This window comes from Grus americana, chromosome 5, assembly GCF_028858705.1.
Source record: "Grus americana isolate bGruAme1 chromosome 5, bGruAme1.mat, whole genome shotgun sequence".
Taxonomy (NCBI): domain Eukaryota; kingdom Metazoa; phylum Chordata; class Aves; order Gruiformes; family Gruidae; genus Grus; species Grus americana.
This window is the reverse complement of record NC_072856.1, coordinates 21,238,322-21,262,016: the sequence shown is the minus strand read 5'-3', so window position 1 is coordinate 21,262,016 and position 23,695 is coordinate 21,238,322. Positions and strand designations below refer to the sequence as shown.

Genomic DNA, 23,695 nt, shown 5'->3' with positions numbered 1-23,695 from the left:
GTTCGCAGATTTTACAGCAATACCTAGTTTCATTTTTCAAGAAAGAGAAACTTTTTTTTAAAAAAAAAGTGTATCAGCATCAAGCTGAAGACTCTAATACATGAAAGTCTGAGAAGTACACAGATGAAAAAACAGAATCGGTTACTTTTGCACCAACAAACTTTTCCATGATTGAAACACATCCTAAATTATGTAGCCTGCTTCAGCAAAACAAGTTTTTACAACTCCTGTGTAGCAACTAGCAAAAAAGACAACTTAGTTGTTGGATGCAGGAGAGCAACCACAAAGGAGTCCTTGGTGCCACCACAGGCTTTCAAGAAGGTTTTATATTTCTTAGTGATAAAAGCATTTCCAATGCAAACAATCCATTGCCTTCTAAAAACCAAATAGGTAGGTAGGTAGGTTTGGGGAAGGACAAAGTAATGATGAAGATAATTCTTACGTTTTTATCATTAAAAGAGAATTAGACACCATACCAGCATTTATAAAGTGCTTATTTTGACACTGGAAAGGGACCATCTGTTCAAAACAACAAAGTATGACTGCATATCTGAAAAAATTTTAGAGCTAAACAGAATTACCAGTCACCCAAATTGACAGAGAAGACACTCTAGTGGCTACTTTTTAAACTGCCTATTTCACTCAGCCAGAGCATCTCCCATTGTAAACCTGCTGTCTACAACTGCCTGTCCTTTGTGGGCTGGGGCACAATTCCTCAAAACATTAAATATCCCAAGACCTATTAAATGGAACAAATAAACACTTATGCAATTAGTCTGGAATGCAGTGCAATTTGAACAAAATAATATTAAAAAGACACCTGCATTCCAACTTGAAGATCTGGACCAAACCAGATCTTTTCTTTTCCATAATGCAACTTACAGCAATATAGTTAGGCCATAACTGAATTCCCCAATTTTTCCACTCAATGAATGCAAGAAAGAATCTCTCATATACAGCAACATACTTACATAGCTGCTTCTGCATTGAGAGTTCAGGGGAAAAATTACGGAATTCTTTATCTTCTATCCCATTAAAATAGTATGGTTTTTAAGTAGCATAAAAACTCTGCTCTTAACTATTCCTTAGTTTTATTTCTAAATACTTCAAATAATACAACAGAGATTGTACTTACCCAATAACCTATTTGAAAACATATTTTGTTTCAATTAAAGCAGTGAGGTTCGTTGTGTTATTAGCTAGAAAGATATGTTACTGTTCCAAGTGCCTAGATTTAACTACATTACATCCAGTAATCACAAATAAAAAACCAGTAATACAGGAGAGTTTTCATGGTACAGTTTCTACATTTCTTAAACAAAATGTAGGAACAATTTGACATAAAAGTCTCATATGAACACAAAGCAAGATGTAGAAGTCTCTTCAGTGTCAGAACAGCCTGTTCAGGCCATGAATGCGAGCCCCAGTGGAAAGTAATTTTTGAGAAATACTCTAATACTTACACTAACAATTAGACTTATTATCATAAGCTAGTGAAGTTTCAAAGAAACTTTGTTGAGGAGGGAGCCAATAGATGGTTTGAAATTAAAAGGAATGAAATAGAACACAAAAATCAAACACCTTTACCTCAACAATTCAAAACATATTGCACCCATTTTTCAAATACAGTGCACAGCCCTAGTCCTCCCATTTCCAAAAGAACACAGCAATCTAGAAAAGATTCTGAAAAGGAAACAAAAAATCTATCAACAATTCTTTTATGGAGTGCTGGGAGACCTTACGCAAGCTGGCTGTGCCTCCCTTTCCCCCCTGCAGGACGAGGTACCTATCAGCCTCACCTCTGTGTCTGGGAAGATCACGGAACAAATCCTCCTTGAAGCTGCACTAAATCACCTCTCTGTCCTCCATGTGCCTTGTGACAGCCAGCACGGCTTCACCAAGGGCAAGTCTTGCCTGACAAGCCTAGTGGCCTTCTATGATGGAGTGACTACATCAGCGAACGAGGAAAGAGCTACAAATGTCATCTATCCAGACTTCTGTAAGGCCTTTGACACAGTCCCCCCACAACATCCTTCTTTCTAATTTGAGACATGGATTTGATGGATGGACTGTTCAGTGGATAAGGAATTAGCTGGATGGTCGCATCCAGAACAGAGGTCAACAGGTCAATGTCTGGATGGAGATCAGTGACAAGTGGTGTCCCTCAGGGGTCTGTATCGGGACCAACACTGTTTAATATCTTCATCAATGATATAGTGGGATCAGGCACACCCTCAGCAAATTTGCAGATGACACCAAGCTGAGTGGTGCAGTTGACACATCTGAAGGATGGGATGTCATTCAGAGGAACCTGGACAAACTCAAGAAATGGGCCCATGTGAACCTCACGAGGTTCAACAAGGCCAAGTGCAAGGTCCCACACCTAGATCGGGGCAATCCCCAGTATCAATACAGGCTGAGGGATGAAGGGATTGAGAGAAGTGCTGCAAAGTACAACTTGGGGGTACTGGTGGATGAGAAGCTGGACATGAGCTGACAACACGCGCTTGCAGCCCAGAAAGCCAATCATATCCTGGGCTGCATCAAAAGATGCGTGGACCAGCAGGTTGAGGGAGGTGATTCTCCCACTCTACTCCACTCTCATGAGACCCCACCTGGGGTACTGTGTTCAGCTCTGAGGCTCCCAGTACAAGACATGGGCCTGTTGGAGCAGGTCCAGAGGAGGGCCATGAAAATGATCAGAGGGCTGGACCACCTCTCCTATGAGGAAAGGCTGACAGAGTCAGGGTTGTTCACAGCCTGGAGAAAAGAAGTCTCCAGGGAGACCTTACTGCAGCCTTTCAATACATAAAGGGGCTTACAAGAGAGATGGGGACTGACTAGTAGGGCCTGCAGCAATAGGACAAGGGGTAATGGTTTTAAACAAAAAGAGAGCAGATTCAGATTATATATAAGGAACAAATTATTTACTGTGAGGGTGGTGAAACACTGGAACAGGTTGCCCAGAGAGGTGGTAGACACCCCATCCCTAGACACATTCAAGGGCAGGTTGGACAGGGCTCTGAGCAACCTGTTCTAGCTGAACACGTCCCCCTCTTCATTGCAGGGAGGGTGGGCAAGATGACCTCTAAAGGTCCCTTCCAACCCAAACCAAGCTATGATTCTATAATCATCTTAGTAAGACCTTACCATCAAGTTGTAAGATTCAGGAATTGTGTGGGAACATTAAGCTAGCAACATTTCAATGTTTGCAGGTAAAGTTTCACTTTACCAAAAACAAAACACTGCACCATCTTCCAAATACCATCAAGAATTCCTACTTAACCAAACGATGTTTCAGAATAGAAGAGAAACACTTCAGTGTGTTCATCAACTACTGTACAATATAAGCTTGTACTACAGATACAATTCCTTCCAGCCATTATACTCATTTACAGTACATATGCTCCGCAGCTAACTACTATACTTTCAAAGGGTAACTACGTACTCTTGAGTGAAAAGCAAGCAAAAGATACCATGTGATAGTCCTTTCTTGACTGGGAGAGAAACACATCAGAAAACTGTATGAAGACACAGTAATTTTCATAACACCCTCTAACAGCTGCTGCCACCTCCTCCTCCTCAGAAGGCAAATTGTCTATAAGTACGGACTTTCACTCTCCTATCAGACAAGGGAAGAAGGAGCCTGCTATGGCTGCAGCACAGTTAAGAATCAAGATAGAAGTGAAGTCACTTTCACCCTTATTTATTACACTAGCCTCCCTTATTTATGCACACTAGCTGCACTTCTATCTAAATCAGAACTATAAATATGTATTTTTACATACTATACAAATAATATATATCCATCATGTGCGTAGACACACATACACCTATTATGACTGAATGCCCCCATTACTTTGACATGCTGAAGTACATAAGTCCAAATTTGTTAATGTTTACTCAAAGACACCAAACCCTCAAAATTCAAGGTCATAACTGTCCAGCAAAAGTACAAAAATCAGCGAAATCTACAGTTTGCCATGAAGTTACAAGAGCAATTTTATAGCAACAAATGTATCCTTGTCAATTCCTACACTATCTCAAACCACAGGTTAATAAGTGTTAATAAATATAGATCTTAGTTACTTGCAATAACTACAAATTAGACATTGATCTCCCCTACCCAAGTAGAAAAGATGACTCATTTTCTAGTAACTCCACTTCAACAACCATTTACATATTTAAAACATTCATCAGCCTCAGAATTCAGTTGAGATTCTTCATATTTTGAATTCTTCCAATTATCTTCAAAATGGAAATGAAGATATCTATGTATTGAGAAAAGCAGATGGTCCCATAATATTATAAAAAGGTAAACAATGCATAGCTAACCAGAAGACAATTTTACACCAAAGCATACAGCGCTGTGCCAAAAATTCAGTTGCAAAGACAGTATTACCATCCTTCAATATAATAACCTATAGAGCTAAACATCATTCATACCTAATATATGTCATTTAATTAACACATTTGTTTTGAAACTCTTCCAAAGAATTGGAGGCTGGACAGCAGATACACCTCCTGGCACAAAACCAAAACACTTTAAAACATGTTCCCTGTAAAACAAATAGAATAACCACAACAGTGTGTCTAGATGACCCTTGTTTCTTATTGTAAGACCAAAGCAGGGCAGAGAAAGAAGTGCAACAGCAGGGTAGGTAAAAACACAAAGTTTGAAATGGCCAGCTAGAAAGCAGTCAGAAAAAAGCTGCAAGGAAAGGGAGGAATGGCCACAAAGTCTGACCTACAGAAGGAGGAGCAGCTTACAAGGTAGTAAATGCGAACCTACAGAAATTGGGTAAATAAGCCTTTAGTGGACATCACGGACATGAAAACCTAAAGAATTCAGGAACCGCTTAAATTTTAAGATAAGACTTTACAGATGCAGAAGCTATATCTACTGCTGTAGGTGAAGTTTAATAGTTTCTTACCTGTTAAACTCAAAAGTTTTTTTAAAGTTAAAAAAACAGAACGATTTGTATTCTCTCAGGCTCCTTGCCCATTACAGGGTATCCTGGGAACAGCAAAAAATCTTTCAATCTACAGTATTAGCAGATTAGCAGGACTGAATTAGGATTGAATTAGATGAAGCAGATTTCTTCCTACAACGACAAAAAAAACACATTTTATAATTTAACATTGTTAACAGGTTCTATTCAACAGCTGCATGAATACTAAGCATTGCTTTGCAGGGAATAAGACATATGAACTGAAGGAAACAACTTGCTGGGAAGTATAAGTTCAGCGCAGCATACTCTGAGAATAAATTCAAAAGCATCTTGTCATCTGAAAGACTTGTTTATTTTTAAACCAGCTTTAAAGATCCCCCTTACTTTTGGGAGACAAAGAAACTTCATTGCCTCATTGAAATAAAACTGCCTTTATAACCTGCACTTGACTGTGGAATCTAACAGGAATCCAGACTATTTTTTTTCCCCATAAACTATTAGCAACTTCATATGAAGGAACATCTAAAAGATCTGAAATACCCATTACTAGAGTCTTTTTCAGCAGACATTTCTATCCTCATAACTATTCTCTTGTTATATTAACATCTGATTTATCCACAAACTTGCACAGAAATAAATGTGCAAGCAATAAGGTCAGTTATTTTAGCATAAGTCTGTATAAACAAATTCAGCCAATTTCAATTTATAATAAAAACCAATACAGTCCACATACAAAATAAACAGCTGTTTTAAGACAGTATTCATCATTAAGACAACCCCTGCTTTTGACAGTTTACTTATTTCAATGTAAAGCAAAGTAACATTAAAGAGCTTAATTAGATATCCATAACTGGCTTCAGAGGGAGACTTACCTGTCTGTGCTTTGGTCAATACCAAATAATCAAGAAAAAGCATCCTACCAATTAATGCTTCTTTCTGATGCAGCTGTTTCTGGCAATCGTAAGATGAATTTCTAATACAAAAGGTCACCTTCCCTTTCCAGCAGTTACAGAGGGCTTTTTGATTTTGCGTTTTAATGCAGGTTTCAAGTAAGACAAGACTTTTGTTTCTTTTGGGAACATGGGTAATATTGTTCATGGAAAAAGAAGTAGAAGTACTGGCAACTAAGAAGGGTATCCAATGTAGTAGCACATTCATTACTCATGTCAGTGACTACCTCGCAGAGCTTTTCAGCCAAATACTATCAGTTTGTCACAAATATATCTTCAGCTAAAAAAAACAAACTACAAAAACACACCACCAAAAAAACCCACATAAACCACGCACCTCAAAAACATTTCAAGAATTCTGCCAAAAAGAATGATTTAACTTTACACCTTCTATGTTAAAGATAAGAAGCTGTGTATTCAAAGCTGTTTCTTGATGACATAATAGATTGCCTCTGTCAACCTAAAGATATATACCACAAATAAATTCTTCCTGAACTAAAAGAAATTCTTGCACTCTAGTTAAACCATCACTCATTAAAGTTGGGTTTTTTTCTTAGCTTTGTTAGGGCTAGTAAGTTTTGCAGCTTGAAATACCATGCTGTTTGTTGTCTCCAACAGTTCTGGAACCAAAAGCCACCACATTTGCATTTTATTCACAACACGAAGACTCCAAGCCTTAACATACACCAACACTAAACACAACTTTCTCTAAGGCTATTTTAGTAACCAACACACATATGAACTGAAGGTCAATATATTACATTGACCATAATACTTTCAAAGGTCACATGTGTTTTTAATCCTTAGACTTTCAGGTCTACATGTCAAGTAGATTTAACAATCCCTTGTGAATCAAGTGACTAACTAGAGCAGAAAAAGTAAATGAGTTTACTGCACTTAGTCTGCTTTACTAAAGCTTCCTTGGTTATCATTTCTGTATTTCAAATACATACCTATGTTCAGAAGTAGAGCTCCAAGAAGGGAGAGAACATCACTTCCTCGATTATGCCATGTGGGAGCAAAATAAGAAGCCTGCTTACCTTAATGCACTTTCAGAAGAGTTTACAAATTCTTAAGATATTGTTCACAGAGATTTCAATTGTCAGTAAAACTATCCAAATCAAAACCACTATTATTACTTTCCTTACAAGGATGTCTTTCTGATATTTCTCAATTCCTCCTTCTGTTTGAAAAGAAAACATTAGTGTCTGAATACCATTGTTTAGCACCAGAACAGTCAGCTTCTGAATTCAACACAGTAGGATTATATGGGAAAATAAAAACACTAGCATAATCAAATTAACAAGATACTAGCAGTGCAAGTATTATAGCATACCCTGGAAATGGTGTTCCATCAGAAGCCTGCTCTGGTCAATCTGTCCACCTCTGAATCTACAAGAGTAGAGAGTTTGGTTTAAAGAATTACTTCCACTCAGTGGTACAGATTGTTTGTTGGCTCAGACTGTTCCCCTCTGCAACACAGATTAGGTATTGAATGGACTGCAGTATGGATAAAGGCAAAAAAGGAAAACCCACAGGAGATCTTTCCTTAAAATTGTAAGAAGAAGAATCAACTGACTGGATGAGGTTCAAGTCTGTTTAAATCTGGCTTTGCTATATCCAGGGATGGCTCACATCCAGCAATAGTTCAGCCACATTAACATGGAACTTCTGTCAGGGAGAAGTGGGGCCGTGATAGAAGGTAACAAAAATTTAAACCTGAAGATAACATGCAAAGGCAGAATGGAAGTATTGTTACGTATATATATATTACATTCAAACATAAAACTATGAAAACTCATCACCACTAGAACATATGCATGCTCGCATTTATCTGATATACCTGAAAAATAAACCAAGACACAACTATACAGGGTAGCATCCATCTTCATGTGAAGAGCAATAGCATAGTAAAGTTCTAAAGTATTACCTGATGAACTTTATTTATACTTTTTTAGAGAACTTAACCACTATGTGAACAGCTACCATAAACAGAACTAAATAAATTTTACTAATGCTGCATGGATTGAGACATGTCTATTTCTAAAACCATTCCCACTCATCCATTCTAAACAGGTTTCTTTGCTCACAGAAACCAATGCAACATTTGTGCATCCTGGTAAAAAAGTGTAAGAACTGCAAGCTACCAAATAGTGCTGCTCTTATTCATTCCACGCATTCAAAACAGTAACTTGTATAACCTACTGTAACTGAAATAAAAGTGCCACATAAGATTAGTTTTTTGCAGTGTAAAAAATCTCAGTGAAAAAATTCTAGTTTCATTTTCCAGCCCCCCACATGCCCATCATGGGGACAATCAGTTTGACAAAACCACTAGCAGAGCACAAGTGTCTTCAGGAACAAAAAAAGTGTCTGGATTGCAATTAATAATGGGAAGCATAGGCCACTGCATGGTTTAGTTCTGTTCCCTCTTTGGGTCATACTGTACTAAGAACAAGTGCAAGTGTTTTTATACCACACTGTGCTTCAGTAAAAAATAGTCGATTTTTTCCACTGGCTTATTGGCCCAGAAAGATTCCCTGGTGAAGTTACAGTCTAGCAATACAAAACTTTTTAATGTTAATGCTCAAGGCAGAGCACTGTGAAATCATCGTTTAAGATTCACCATTGTTCTTCACCGCACCTCTCCAAACATCTGGTGGGAAAAATAAAAATAATGTGTCCTTAGAACACTGATGTCTTCGGCCTTACTACAGAACTTAATCAGGAACATCTCTTCCCAAAAACTTTTATTTAAACAACCCCTTGAACAGATGGTCTTCAAAGAAAAGAAACTTGGCCTTAAAATGTTGTCCACCACCATGAAATTGGTAGGGTGGAGACAGCTGAAAGGCAAAGAAATCACTGTATCTGATCTAGTCCAGAATTCTAATTTGTGAACTAGTGAAGTTTATTAAAAAAAAATCTGCACGATAATCAAGGCAATTTTTAATCTCTGTAAGAAGTGGCTCACTTATGTTAGGACTTAACCTTTAAATGTTTTGGGTATCAGCTCTAAAGACCTTGCTTAGAGGGCATATTTGTATGTTGAAATGTCACCATCCACACTCAGAACAAGGAACAGGATTGAAATTCCATCCTGTCTCTGACAGGAGTGCTATAAGAGGCTAAGCTGGCTATGCAAAGAAGCTCCACACTATCCTTTGCTGTGCAGTCTCCCTCTGTTGGCTCCCAGACACTGGTCAAACTTCTGCCAAGTCATCTCCAAGTGAAAAAACATACTTTAAGAGGTGACAAGCGCAGTTGGTGGAGGAAGAAGGGAAGGAGTTTTTCTGACAAGTCCACATGCTGAAACAGCTCAAAGGGTCTGTCAATCACCAGGGCCAGCACAGCCAAGGAAGAGGTAACACACCATTAGGGACAGGGTAACCAGGATTTGTCTCTTCTATCTTTGTCCCAAATTATATCACCTTAGGCCTGCTGCAGCATTGCAGAGTAAAAGTTCTCCTGAATCTGATGAAAAATAAGAACAAGACATGAAAGACTGAATTTGGACAATTCAGTTCATCTATTGTCTCAACCACCTGACAATGTGCAAGTGTAAATGAGTCCTGAATTCCTGTACTACTACTCTGCAAATGTAAACATCAGTAATGCTGAATGACTGCTTCAGCAGTATACTGTTTCTTTTTTGCTTGAACATTTAAGAAAAAACTATTGTAACTTAAGGAGACAGCCTTAAGGTTAGGTGTATTAATTTTAGCAGAGGTTTCTTTTTCTTAAGTATTTATTCTATTCCAGTTAGTACTCTGAAAAAGTGCATGGGTTTGGTTATTTTTTTCGAGTCTAAGACACTAGCATCAGATCACAGGCATACAGTTACCATGGCTGCACAGTGCATAACTTGAGTGACAGCTTTAGTTTTCAGCATTTCACTCAATTTGCCCCCCTCCACGCCAACCAGATGGAACACTGCTGAAAGAGCAGACTAGAGATAAGACTACTGTTTGAACATGCTTGCCAGTATTTGGCAATAGTATGATAAAGAGTTCCCTAAGGTAATACCAAAAGCAGTGCTACTAGAAGGCAATACAGCTGCATCAGACACTTTGCTGTATCAAAGCTACACAGCCCTGCCTCTCATTTCCCTTAATTAATCCGAGTACAACAGCATACTAACTGGCCACACAGCTTTTGAATCCAAATCACTACTTGACATGGCACACTAAACAAAAGCATATGTATAAGGTGCTCGGACATTCCTAGTAAGGCACTGTAGTGTGAATATACTCATTTTCTCTGAACAACCTGTAACTGTTCAGATAAAGAAGTTCATCCTCCTTTTCACCTCATTGATTAGACCTGTAAAGTTGGACACAAATCAAATTTTGAGGTGCATGAAAATACATGGAGGTAGAAGACAGCTTCAACTTCTAACCAGGGCACAGAGTGTTCTTTCTGTATAGACAGTGCCTTCAAGTCTGTTATGAGCTTTCTTTTTTATGCAAAATCTTAGTTTTTTTAAAAAGAGTACTTAAGATCATTTGCAGCTCAGTAGAAGTCAGCAGCCCCTAGGAACCTGTCAATGTTTTGCCTCCTGAAGCTCCAGTCAGCTATAGCTGCTGCCAGAATTAGAGTGGACTCTTGCATTAAGATAGCAACTTCAAAATTAAATCCAAAGCTGTTTGTCACTTCTTGTTTGACTCTTCCCTTTCATTAAAGATTCCCTGAACCTGTTGTTCAGGTAACCTGCAATGAAAGTGTAGGTTACCTGAACTGCACTAAAAGGCTGTGGGCAAGATTATCTTCCTGCTTTTCTCCATACTAAGGTTTACAGAACTATTAAAATAAGTTTTGACAGCTGCACATTTTCATGACGTCAGGCAGGACTGCCCTTTTAATTAGGATATCAAGAACTGATCCACTAAATATATTACCTATGATTTCTGTGCTACCATGTCCTGTGAAAAAAGACAGAACTAATCGACCCACTCTGCATGCATATACAGGCTAATACTCCCCTAACATGATAGTATCACAAACATGTTTTGCTTTTCAAACTGAAAGATGGAATCCCTAACACTCTTCAAAGAGTGTGCAGGTCCGATAGCATGAAAAGAAAAATTGAAGGTATCTCCTCTTTTAATCTTTAAACAAGTTAAAATAAATCTTTGATTTTGATTTAGTCTTGGGGAAGATTACTAATTTGACTTCACTTACCAAAAAGCTTAAGCCCCATCCATACTTATTTCTACAATCACTAATTTTTTGTGTTTATCAATACAACCCCTAGGATAAAAAAAAAAAGTTATTCCAATGTCAAACAAGAGAAATAAAATACAGCAACAGCACCTGGATACAAGGTAAGTGATGCTAATTTACCATACTTGCTTGCCTAAATGTTGGCATCTGCATTTTAAACAAACACTTTAGTGTCATCTGGGATCTTCCCTAGTTTAGTGCCAATGTTAAGGCTTTAGTTGAGCCTTTAACCAAGACGATTCTCTTTTCCTTCACAGAACATAGTCCATATATTTGGGAAAACAGTCTATACAACTGTTTCCCCATCTTTGCAGATATCCTGAGGATGAAGTTAAGTAATTGGAAAAGAAAAATATTTTTGTACACATGGAATGTCAATTAAGTACTAGATGCCAAACAGTTGGGTTACCTTTTCACTCAAAGATTAAGACAACTGAATAGAGATTCAATATCCTCCACAAGCATTTTATTACCATTTTTTGTAATAAAGTGCTAGAAAGCCCTCTGACCCACGTTATTTAAACAATGAACACTTAGCACTACATAGTGAAACTACAGATAGAGGCACGACTACCTTTACTTCCAAGAGGCTCAGCTTACAAAACTAAGAAAAAAATGCTTTGAATGAGAAGATATTATCAAGTCTCACCTATGTAAGTTTACTGAATTACTATCATTTTTATTTGGGTATATGCAAAAATAAGTTCTAGAAGAGAAATTAGAAACCCAGCAAAATAATGAAAGATCACTGAGAAGACATTTTTGACATAAGAGTTTAAAGTGGCTATTAAGTTAATATTATCTTTCTTCCTCCTCCCCCCATCCCCCAGGCAATTTATACGCTGGAGTAAATCACTCCAGTAATCTGAGTTTTGCCATGCTGTGCTTTTACAAACCATGCACATTGCAATTACCCCAGGTTTTTCAGGCACAGATGCCTCTGGTGGCTCCACTGACCAGAAGTATGCCTTCCCCATGGGCCTCTATTTTGATGGACAGTACTAGAAAAAAAAAATCAAGATTACTTAACAGAATAAGCCACCAACTGCAAAACACCCCCTACTTATGAAGCACAATCTAAAGTTTTATATGGAAATGCCAAACCTACTCTGTTTTCTCTGTAATCTTCAAAATAATCTTTTGAAAGCTCTGCTTCAATGCTTCTCTGGAGCATCAGAAGAGTGTATTTGTTACGCAGTGTTTTTCAAAACTTTTGTCATAGTTGCAAGTGGCAAACTACAGGGCAAGTCTACCTCAGATTTATTAGTATTTCTTAAGAAAACTGTTTTCAAAGGGAGATTACTTTCATATTCTAAATCTTTACACTGAAGTGATCATCAGCCGTGCAATGTCATAAGTGCACTAATATATACATGCAAACAGTTTTTAAAAGCCATTTAAGCAGCATGCCATAGTTTAGGGATATAATGTTTTCGAATGACCCTTATTTCAACTAGCCCTTTCAAGACAGGACTACACCACAGTAATTCACCAAAATATTTCCAGCATCCATTCCTTCCTACAAGTTCCTTCTCTAGCTACCAATATATCTGTCAACACTTTTCTCCCACTGCAAGGAGAGGTCTCAACTCTCACAAAGTGTTACTTTACTAACTAGGAATTATTGAAATAACAATGTTATAATTGCAACACAAATAGTTATCAAAAACCGAACTGATACTTCAGAGCCATATACCTATTCAAAGGATTTGAAGAACAAAGTTTTAAAGAAAGCAAGCCATTTAAAATGCTAGCTCAGAACTTAAAATGGTATTTATAACAGCATTACATGATATAGCCCTAAAAAACAATGCTGGGCAGAAACTTAGAAGTCAATTTACTCAAGACCTGAACTTAAGTCTTCTATCCTTTTAAGTAACATTTAGGGTTCCACACAGATTTTTGTCAAGTAAGTCTTATTACCATTCCATAAAGTCAAGTCACTAACTAGTGTGGCAAGTAGCACAGGAATTAACTTAGTTTGAAATGCTTAAAAATCTAGAAACAAAATTTTATAGGTGGTTTAGGTGTAATAATAATAAAAAAAAAAAAGACAACTTCATCTCTTTCCCTCTCCAACTTTCCCTTCTTTATTTTCAACTGCCAGTTTGCTTTTAGTTTCAGGGGGATGGATTCAATGGCTGTTGCCTGCAGTTTTTCCTATAATAAAAGAAGTTAGATCACTTTTTTCTCTACAAAAAAACCCCACTTAACAGTAAAACACATTTACCATTTTTACTTGCATTCTGCTGCTTAGTAGTCCCACTATATAACATCACACTTCACACTCATAATCTTCACAATCTCCAATAGATTAAAAAAATGTCAGACCTCGAGAGAATCTATAATCCCTACCTCTCATGAGGATGAGATCAGTATCACAGTTACAAATTTTCTGCTGTATCTATTAATAATTTCATTCTTGGCTGCATGGGGCTACGACTTCAATGTGAGAGGGGAAAAAAAGCAACCCCATTGCATTCTAGTTTCCAACCTCATGGCTAGCATATTTTTCTGAGGAGTGCAAGTTAAACTTCAGAATTTCTGACTCTGGAGAAGGAAGGCTTAGACCACTGTATTTCAAAGAAAAAGCTATTGTACAAGCATTAACATAATTGCTTTCTGTTAGGCCCTAAAAGGAAGCCAGTTTCCTATAATGAAAAAGATATCAGACACTCATCGTGCTTCCTACGTTACAAAAGATATCAAGCAACCTATGGGGTTTTGAGACTTTGAATCTTTTTCCAGATACCAACGTACGTCAGAGATTCAGATTTTTTTTGTCTGCCTTCAATATCCCAACTCTACAATTCAAATCTGGGCAACTAAATTCCCTATTCAGTAACTGGAGAGTTAGGGATTAATTTGTATTCATAAACTGCACTTTTGAAGTAGACCATCACAGCCAGGTGTGGCTGGTACTCAGTTCAGCCATGTCAAGGTTGGGGTTTTTTTTGGCTCACAAAATAAATAATACTTAGGTACAGCAGGACAGCATACTGGAACAGCCAGCCACAGGAAAAAACTATGCGCCCATCCATGATTGAAATCATATTAATAAGACAACTGCGCCTGGCAAAACTACTGAGAAATAAATGCAATCAAACATTTATAATGGGTTGAAAAAGAGTAAAGCTGTAAGTTCAGTCTCCAATCACACTTTATTGGTCTCACAGCAAAGTTTATAAGCTTTTGGATTATAAGTGACTGTAGAAAAGGGCCTTAGCCCAAAAAACCCAGTACATCTACAGAATTAGAGATACAGCTTCCATAATCTAACAGCAAAGTAGATCTCTCTTACATTGGCAAAGACATCCTGTAACACCACTGATAAAACAACAGGAAGGACTCAGTAATGTCAGAAGGAATTGTAAAGTTTTACAAGTTATCTAACAGTTTAAAATTAAGCGCTGAATGCTATTATCAACTTACAGCAATGACAGCAATAATCTTTTCTTACAACCTGCAGAGCTCAACAAGTTGTGCAGTGGTCTTACACCATCTTTCACTGACTACTAGATTTCTATCTGCATTGCCTTTAAATCTTCCTCTTTTTCCCCTCCTTTGAAGCACCACTTGTTAAAATGAAAACAGCACACTAATCACTACAGTAAAGGCAAGCAGTATGAAAAGATGCATTTAGGTTTTTTATGTTGGCTATTAAGAAATGCAGACATCTCACTAACGTTATCTTTACCACCTCCTTTATCGGACAAATTCCATCTAAATACGATGTTCAGTATACAGCATCTTTCTGCCATTAAGTGTGGCTTGAAGCTATAACAAAGAGCCCATCATCAGCATCAACAAGTACACACATAGAAGGATCCTTTGATGAATGCTTGCTTGTCACAGCCAAAAGGAAGAACAGACTGAACTGGCTATGAAGTAGTCAAACTTCTACAGCTGTCACTCACAGGCAAGAAAAACAGTTACCAAAATGCCATTAGCCCTTCAGAATTGCCATGAGCAGTGACAAACTCCTCTTTCATAACAGCCAGAAAGCACACAGAAAGACAAACATGAAAGATGGGAATACAACCCCTATGCTGTTGCAATTTTCAAATGGACTTCCATCTGGAATGCATGCTGATCAATATCATGAAATGGAAGTTGGTTTCCTGTAGACACAAGCCACATACAACACCAGCAGGAAAGCCATCTACCCAGAAGCGGGTCTGTTCCCGCCACCACTACAGCTTTGTTTTAGCAGCCTCTAGACTTTCCAGCCTTTTTCAAGATGTTTGGTGACAGCAGCTAAACTTCTCAAACAAATGTAATCCACTACTTACTATTTTCCATAAGAGTTAGTTTCCAAAGATACCTGCATATCTGGCAGGTCTGTCAAGGCAGAAGAAATAATGTGAATTACTGTAGTTCAAACCAGACCTAAAGTTTCCAAGTGAGCTCTTTAGACTGGAGACTGGTCAAAGTAGTACATAAGTAAGAACAGAATATGAACAGATACCTAAGTCTCCTTTAAAGGTAAGGTTACAGTGTATTTCACAGAAAAATGAGGTTTTTTTCACCAAGACCTTACCTTAGGGCACTACTACAAGTGAGAAATGTGCATCACCTAGCTGGGGACTAGGGTCTTATGCTTCACTCTTCTAAAGGAGCATAATGTACATTTACAGAAAAGTATCTTTCTCTCTAGTACTAGTTTGGGAAATGAGATTCACTCCAAAAACCTCTAGTAGAAGTTAAATTTGCACAACAGAATCTTACTTTATATACTTGGATCCAGTTAGAAATTCTGTCTATGGTCATTGAAGGTGGGGACTGTGTCACTGCATAGCAGGGATAAAAGAGGCCTAGGATTCATCTGACACACAGTAACGAGAGCGCTTTCAGTACTGGAATTGCTATATTCTACAACATATTTCATAAACTCAGAAGCAAGTCACTAGTTTTTACTGAAAGAAAAAAATAATTGGAAGTTTCCATCCTCAATCCCAATCATGTTTTGTTACCAAAATGGTAATCACATGGCCCTTTCACAAGCCTCACCCAGGACCTGCCTGGTCATCATAAAAAGGCTTTAGAGCTTTCTTCCTGTTTGAAAGTATCTTTTGACACAACCAACAAAAGCTGGCCTATGGTCTTACAGTGCTTATTGTCCAGAAGACCCAATGGACACATGATGGAGACCACTAGGCCTTGCAGACGTGCAACTTAAGACTGTATAAACGCCTGAAATCATCTAATTCAAAATGAAATAGGAGTGTTCTCAAAACTTCTTCCAAGGAAACTAACTAATCCTGAAAACTTACTATGGGGCAATTTCTGCTTATGCATACATACATGTGTTTTTACTCAGTTCTGCCTCCCTTCACATCTTTAATCAAATCCTCACTACCAATTTCATAGGTGCTTTTCTTAGCCATTTTGCCAATACACCTAACACTGCCTGCCATACAGTAGAGTGTATTACAGCTTCACAGTTCCATACAGTTGTACGCCAAGGTCCCTTTGGTATTCTTTTCCACTGCTGGCATGCAACAAATTGCATAGATTCTGTCACTAAGCATTCCAAGTCTTTAAGTACCATGGAAGAGGAAAAGATATGTCCATTTAACAGGATTAGGGGATGACTATACAGAGTAACAGCAAGAAGAAAGACAGTCAAAGGGTTAGTCGGGAACTTTTTCGCCCACTCCAAATCACATATACCACCTCGAACACACTTCTTGGCACTTTATGGAAATTATTAACTAAACAAAGGTCATGAAGAGTCTTGTATTTTACAGTAACAGACTTTTTCCCCAATATTGTATGAAGAACTATTCCATAAACAAGCAAGCTGTTAACAGCTTATACCAAGTATGTTCTTGATTCTATCAATTCAGTCTATCCCATTTCCTGATAAGCTTCCCAAACTGGACAATCCAAGAGTAGAAAAACATTTTACTTTAGTCGCTTAATAGCATATAGTTTCTAAAACAGATAGATACTGGCACCCTGACACACCACAAAAATAATTAAACATGCTATACAAAGCTTTCAACATTATGTTCATATTCTCTACATATTTTCTGATTGATCTTTCAAGGCTTGCCTCCCATCCCAAAAATATCAGGATCAAATGTGATCACACTCTTGAGTTCTTTGCTCTCTTCTTCCAACTAGACAAAATGAGACAAGCAAGATATTATTTCTTATTTATCCCTACTTGTTTTATTAGTGTGGAAAGTTTTGCCAAAAACAATGGCTCCACATCTTGCTCTTAGGATAATCCAATCAGACATCTGGTCTTCTAGAATTTGGATGTGATGTCTACTTTGAGATAACACAGTACTCCTAAATCTGGCATATGAAATAACATAGACTACACAGCAATCTTAGGTCACAGATGAAGGTGCTACAATGAGAGTCGAATCTAGATGGCAGACAACACGCTTAAGACATTCTAACTTACTGCAGAAACAGATCACTATGCTCATACTAGAATCTCTTCTACCCAAGCAGAAAAACCATGGTTTCCCTCATCACTTCCAAACGTCATAAACTAACCCAGTTACATGTGAAAAGTGAATATGCAAGCCTCCTACCTACAAAGATGCTGTGTAGTATGCTAGAACATATGTTGAAGCTAGAAAATGTATTATTTCAATATACTAATACAGAGTGATCTTAACTAACTGCAGAGTGAAGTAAATACTTCAAGGCTTTTTAAGCACACAAAAAAAACCCCACCCAAAAAACCCCGCACACTTTGGACAAAAAAGGACATCAATGGAAAGAAAGGAGAGTGGACGAGATAGTTCTTCAAAGTGTTTCTACCTTCTGACTGTTTCAAACCCATGCAGACTTATCCGCAAAGAAGCTATAATGCACTACCCTAAAGACATTCCTGCTAAATAGACTACTTTTCCCGAATTTCTAAACTACAACTTTCACTTTAACTCAGTGTTTTCCTCAAGTTCATTGTAAATAGACCTCTTCAGCAGTTCTTCTGGCCAAATAAAATCTTCTAGTACTATTAGAAAATAAATTCCTTTAGTAACTCAGAAAGCGCAGGATTCAATACTGCATACGCATTCTGTTTTTCACATAGAAAGCAAGTATCACCTATGTTGAAGCAGTATCATAGAGGAAACAAATCATTTAAGTGAACTTAAACAAGTACTTAGAACTACAAACTGTCATGAAATAAACACGCAGACTGGATACCACATTTACATAACATCTCATTAACAAGTTATATATTAAAAGATTATTCCACAGTGTTCTTTTATATTTGTATAATAAAGACTCTTAAAAGTACAGTTAGTCCATGCCTCACTGCTGAAAACAGAGCTAAGTAATCACAGACTCTTACTAGAATGTACGTTGTACTGAAAATACACATTGCAGTTCAAATAACTGCAGTAATCTATTTGGAACACTGAAACAGGGAGACTTCCCATCTTTCAGCATTCCAGAAAAAAATTACACATGTATTTGTGCAGTTTACAAGCTACTTTATACACTACATGGAAATTTTAAACCAGTTTAATATTCATCAATTAAGAAAAACCCAATCCAAAAACAAAACAAAACAAAAACAAACCAAATACACCCTGCACTGAGTACATTTAGATTCCTTCCACTGAAGGAGATTTTAAACCTAAGTAATATCACTAGCAGAAACACAATCTTTCATTCTTAAGTTGTCAACATCTCACAAGAAACACTTCCTAAAGCTATCCACTCATACATAAGTTTTCTGTACTCTTCTACTCAGAACACAATAGCAACATGCCTATTCAAAGTACCTTATTGTTCTAACTTAAATAACATTTATCCTGACAGAGATGATCTTTAGCATCAGTTGCGTTTATCTCATACAAGACACAAGACTATAATGCATTCCCTCTTACCCTCTGAGAAGTTCTTAGTGACTAAAGCAAAACAAAACCAAAAGAACTGGCAGGTTCAAAGTCAGATTTTTCCAAACGTATTTAACAAGTTAAAGCTTACCCAAATACTGCTGTGCTCTCAACAATATCTAACTGAAAGAAGCTGCATTATTAAAAAAAAAAAAAAACAAAACAAGCAAAACCCCCCCAAACACTTCCCCCCGCAAAAAAAAAAAAAAAAAAAGGCAGCGCCCTCACAGGAATACTGAGGAATTGATTTTAAATAAGGAAAGTGAATACAAAATAAGCTATGAGCAACGCTTATCCGTTTTATTACCCGAGAGAACAGTGAAGCCAGAATAAAGTTCTGTAAGTTACAGAAACAGCACAAGTGACTGCCGGGGGAGGGAGTAGCGGAGACAGCTTCCCCTATTTCGACAAAACATTTCACCCAAGTTAGAGCTTCTCCAGTCTACCGGGGAACAATGCGCCGCCCACCACACTCAACCGCGCCGCACCAGACGGCCAACACTCCGCGCCCAAAGGCTGCTGTGGGACGGTCGCGGCGTTCCCGCCGCTCCGCGGCTGCCTCCCCACCCGGGACGAAGCGCCACGGACGCGCCAGAAAAAAGCTTCGAGGCAGCTGCCGAAGGACCCAACGTCACGGCCACGAGGAGAAAGAGGCGGCGAGCGGGTAGGGCTCCCTCCAACGCAGCCCGGGCCTTCCCCGCCGCGCCCAGGCCCGCGGCACCCCGCAGCCGCGCCGTGGCCCACCGCGCCTGGCCTGGGCACTCCAAACTCAGTAGTGCGTGTGCGAGGGGGCGCCACGCACAGCAGACTCCAGCAGGCCCCAGCCCGGTAGCGCTTGAGGAGCGTCCGGAGCCCCCCGCGCGGAGGGGAGCAGGCGCTAGGCCCGCGCCGCCAACAGAAGAGCCGTCACCGGAGCGTCAGTCCGCTCAGAAGTGGCGGCAGGGAAATCTCACCACTATACCGCCCGTACCTCGGCAAGCGCGTGCCCCCGCCACAGGCCCCAGGCTGCTTCCGCTCAGGCGGGAAAGCCACCGCTTGCTACCATCACCGACGCTGCAAGATGGCGGACATATCAGCTCCTCCGAGCCCTCCTCTCCCTCCGCCCCGCCTGCCAATCATACCGCCCCAGCACCACCCTCCTCCTCGGCTCGCGCCTTTCTATTGGGTGGTGTGCGGAGCTCTACCTCTCACTGGCAGTCTGGCGGGTGTCAGTCACTCAGCTACGGGACTGCAACAGGGTCGAACGGGGATGGGGGCGGGCTTTCGGCTTCCTGTTGGCCAGTTAACGCATGGGGCGGGTGCATCTCACTTCCCACCTTTCCGACTTAGCAACAAGGAAACGTCACCCTGACAGGCGTTTCCCTTGCCCAATAGAAAGAGCAGGTTCCTTTTAAAAATAAACCCTTTCCTCCCAATCCAGAGCTGAGGTGCTCAGGCCTGGTAGGAGGTCACAGTGGGAGGGGTAGGCGCCTGTGGTGATGATGATCTCCTCATAACCTTACCCCTGGCGCATCACCATTGACCACGCTCCTAAGGGTGCGGCGCAGGCGCCAAACAGCCTGACATCAAGTTGGTGACGTGCGTGGAGGGCGTGCTATATGGAAGTCGCGCGCTATTGAGGAAGGGAATTAGTTCAAATGGTAGAGCGCTGGCTTAGTATGCCAGAGGTAGCGGGATTGATACTTGCATTCTCTGCAAGTAGGGCTTTTCTTGTTCAGAGCCTCCGTGCGGGCGCTCTGAGACCTCCAACTGCAGCTAAGAACCGGCAGTATAGTTTTAACGAAGCACACCAAAATAAACCAGGGGAGGCGCTGCACCCCGGCAACCCTCTCTACGTGTTGCCTGCAGTACTGCTGGCTGTGATGACAGCTTCACAACGCTGCTTGGCCAAACCCTGCTGGCAAGCACCTCTGCTTGAAAGCTCAGGTACAAATAGGTGAACAGGTGGCCTTGTGTGCCCCACAACTGGCAAAAAACCCCACCTATGACGTGGTGTTCTGCGCTCTGTGTCTTAGAGGTGCAAACACACTCTGGCCAGCTAGGATGCCTGCGGCCTTCTGTCACAAAGCTGCCTGAATTGCTTTCACCCAAGATGACTGTAACCCCTCTGACTGCTGCCCTTTCACCCCTCAGGGCAGCCCTCCAGGTTTCAAAATGTCACTGGCAGGATGACGTTTGTGTCCCCAGAGAAGACCACCTGCAGTGGTCAACAGCGCTTTGCCTGTGGGCAGCAGGACTGGCATCAGGTAACTGCCTTGTCTGGTTTCAATGAGGTTTTGTCTGTTTTCAATTGGTTTCTGCTGTGTGTATCTCTTGAAGAGCTGAGGGGGCTGCTGATTGGAGGTGGTACCAGCAAGGCAGGCAGTGCCAAAAATGTCTGGTTACACCCTGGAGTAGCAGTACTGGCCTGGTTGCCACCTGCAACTATTTTTGGTCCTCCCTCCTCAGACTCGCTTCTGAAGGGGGCTCTGCTGGGCATGAGCCACCGTGACTCACCCAGCAAGGCAGTTCTGCCCTTTACATTTTGTGTGTTTGGGTCTGTTTTTTTTAAGTTTAAGGTTGTCAGTGATGTTTATGTATATAAAATGTCTGCGTATCAGTGAATAAAGGTGCATGAAGGGGCCACTGCGCAGAGGTGGGAGCCACTTCCTAGAGCAAAGGGAGACAGCCTGTCTGCCAGTCCCAGCTCCCGCACCCCCAGTCTTCTCGATGTCTCTTCCCTATACAGTAACAGAGCCAGGAAAGCCAGTTGTTTTCCTTATCAATTGACATCATGGACTTGTAAAACACTCCCTTTCTCAGAGGCTTGCTCTATCAGGGCAGTGCACCATACCAGCATGGTGCTAGCAGCTCTTGTGTGTAAGCAAGTAGCTGAAGGGGGTATGGTGTAATCCAGGCTCACCAAAGCTAATATTCCATCATGCTAGCATTCACCTTGCCCGTTATGAGGGTAGTGTGTGCTTTCTGTGAATGATGTCAGAGAGCTCTGTTTTATAATAAGTGTGAATCATGCATGAGGTGATTTTTTTTTTTTTATTTCCATATGATAGTTACTGGTCATAATATGTTTAAGAAGAGAAACAAATATGTTGTGGTCAAGGCAAGGACTTATGTATTTATCATGAGGGAAGAAACAATGGAGCTGAAAATAGTTTAGTGATAGCGTAGTTCTTGTGGCACCTCATGTAGAGTACAGAAAAACTGAAGAGTAGCACAGATTACTGTGTTTATTTCATATACCAAAGGAAGGGGAAAACAATACATTTCTTTGACTTCATTATGAATCAGCAGTCTAGGATAAAGCAACTCCACTTTTAATAATATATCCTCACATCTTTCACATGCTCATCTGACATGCAAAGTTAAGCTCAATACACCTGTATATCTTACTGCAATTCATGACCAACTCAGCAGATCTGGTCCCATTAAAACAAAATTATTGGTATTACAGTGAGACATAAATATTAAGGGTACTGCTGGAGAAAGCGGTGTCTCTTTCAGGAGAGAAACAGTGAGTCAAACTAAAAATAAGCTCAAATTTTGGGCTACAGGAGTAGGGTCTTAATGGGAGCCTGTCTCTGCATAAAACGTCTTCAAGTTTTGTGGACAAAGGCAAGATGTAATAGGTAAAGCTGCGTGCTTATCTTTCTGTGTGTACCCTCCTTTCAGAGTAAGGACTAAATTTTGCCTGTAGATCAGAGGGAGTCCACATCTTCCACTTCACACTGGTATTGTGTTCAGGAACTTTAAAGTAGGATATAGCCTGCTTGTGGTTCCTCTGTTTTATATCACTTTAAATACAGAAAGATAGGTTAAGATGCTTGCTTCTACAAAAAAGTAGCCATCAGATTTATAATAGCTGCAAACAGGCTAACATGTCCTGACCTTTGTGTTTTGTCCAGGCAGTCACACAGCAGAAACTCTTGCCAGCTGCTCAGGTGCTTGGCTTCATAATGCCCATTTCATATAGGGCTGAACACAGTGTCAGCTTTCTTTTTGTTCCTACATCTTTCCTACCAGTTGACCAAGCTTTGGCTCCTCTGCTTTCTCCCAAATATTGAATTACAGCACGCTTTACCCTACTAAGAGCCATCCTTGTTCAGATTACCTGTAATGGTGCATCCTTATTTCACAAAACCTCTGTGAACAGAAGCCCTTCCCAAGCTGTGGGCCCAGTGGTTTGCTTCCATTAGAAAGAGATTGTTGGCTGCCAGCTCAGACACATGATTGTCTTATTCTGCCTGAATAAGTTAGTAGAGCTGCAGCAATTATGGATGCAATGTGTCGCAAACACATGGTAAAAATGCAGCAGCATGAAATGTATTTCCTGATCCGGAGTTGTGCAGTTAGGTCTCTGAGTGTAGAGCCTGGTTTTGTTTTCTTTTTCATGCAAGCAGATTTATTTAGTAAAATGTGCAAAAAAATGTTTATCCTCAAAACAGTCAACATGGAATGGGATATTGTTTCTTTTTTCATTATTTCAGCTGGTGCTTAATCCAGAAAGGTCTCTAGACTGTATTTGTTCCACATTTATTTTAGCTGTCTCCTTTTTCTTTTCTTTCACTATGTCTGTGTTTTGTTTTGTTTATATTATGCCATTTGCATGTTCTATCAGTGAGCATCTGCAGTTCTGGTTGTATTGTCAGTTGTCAATGACAGTCTGTAGGAAAGACATTGCACTGGAAACTGTGAGCAGGGA

The 23,695-nt window shown here is 39.8% G+C and overlaps 1 protein-coding gene across 15 annotated transcripts in view; it reads right to left on the bottom strand.

Moving 5' to 3' along the window:
* Positions 1-20,100, bottom strand: part of PPP6R3 (protein phosphatase 6 regulatory subunit 3) — a 66,307-nt gene extending 46,207 nt beyond the window's left edge. For 5 of the 15 annotated variants that reach the window (XR_008577287.1, XM_054826771.1, XM_054826778.1 and 2 more), the window contains exons 1-3: positions 19,967-20,087; positions 12,040-12,126; positions 4,935-5,105 (exon numbers count right to left, since the gene is read on the bottom strand). The gene's annotated coding sequence lies outside the window, so the exon portion shown is untranslated. Of the gene's footprint in view, positions 1-4,126; positions 4,272-4,934; positions 5,106-12,039; positions 12,127-19,966 lie in introns of all 15 variants that reach the window. The other 10 variants (XM_054826774.1, XM_054826780.1, XM_054826775.1 and 7 more) reach the window with 7 other exon arrangements.
* Positions 20,101-23,695: the final 3,595 nt, after the last annotated feature.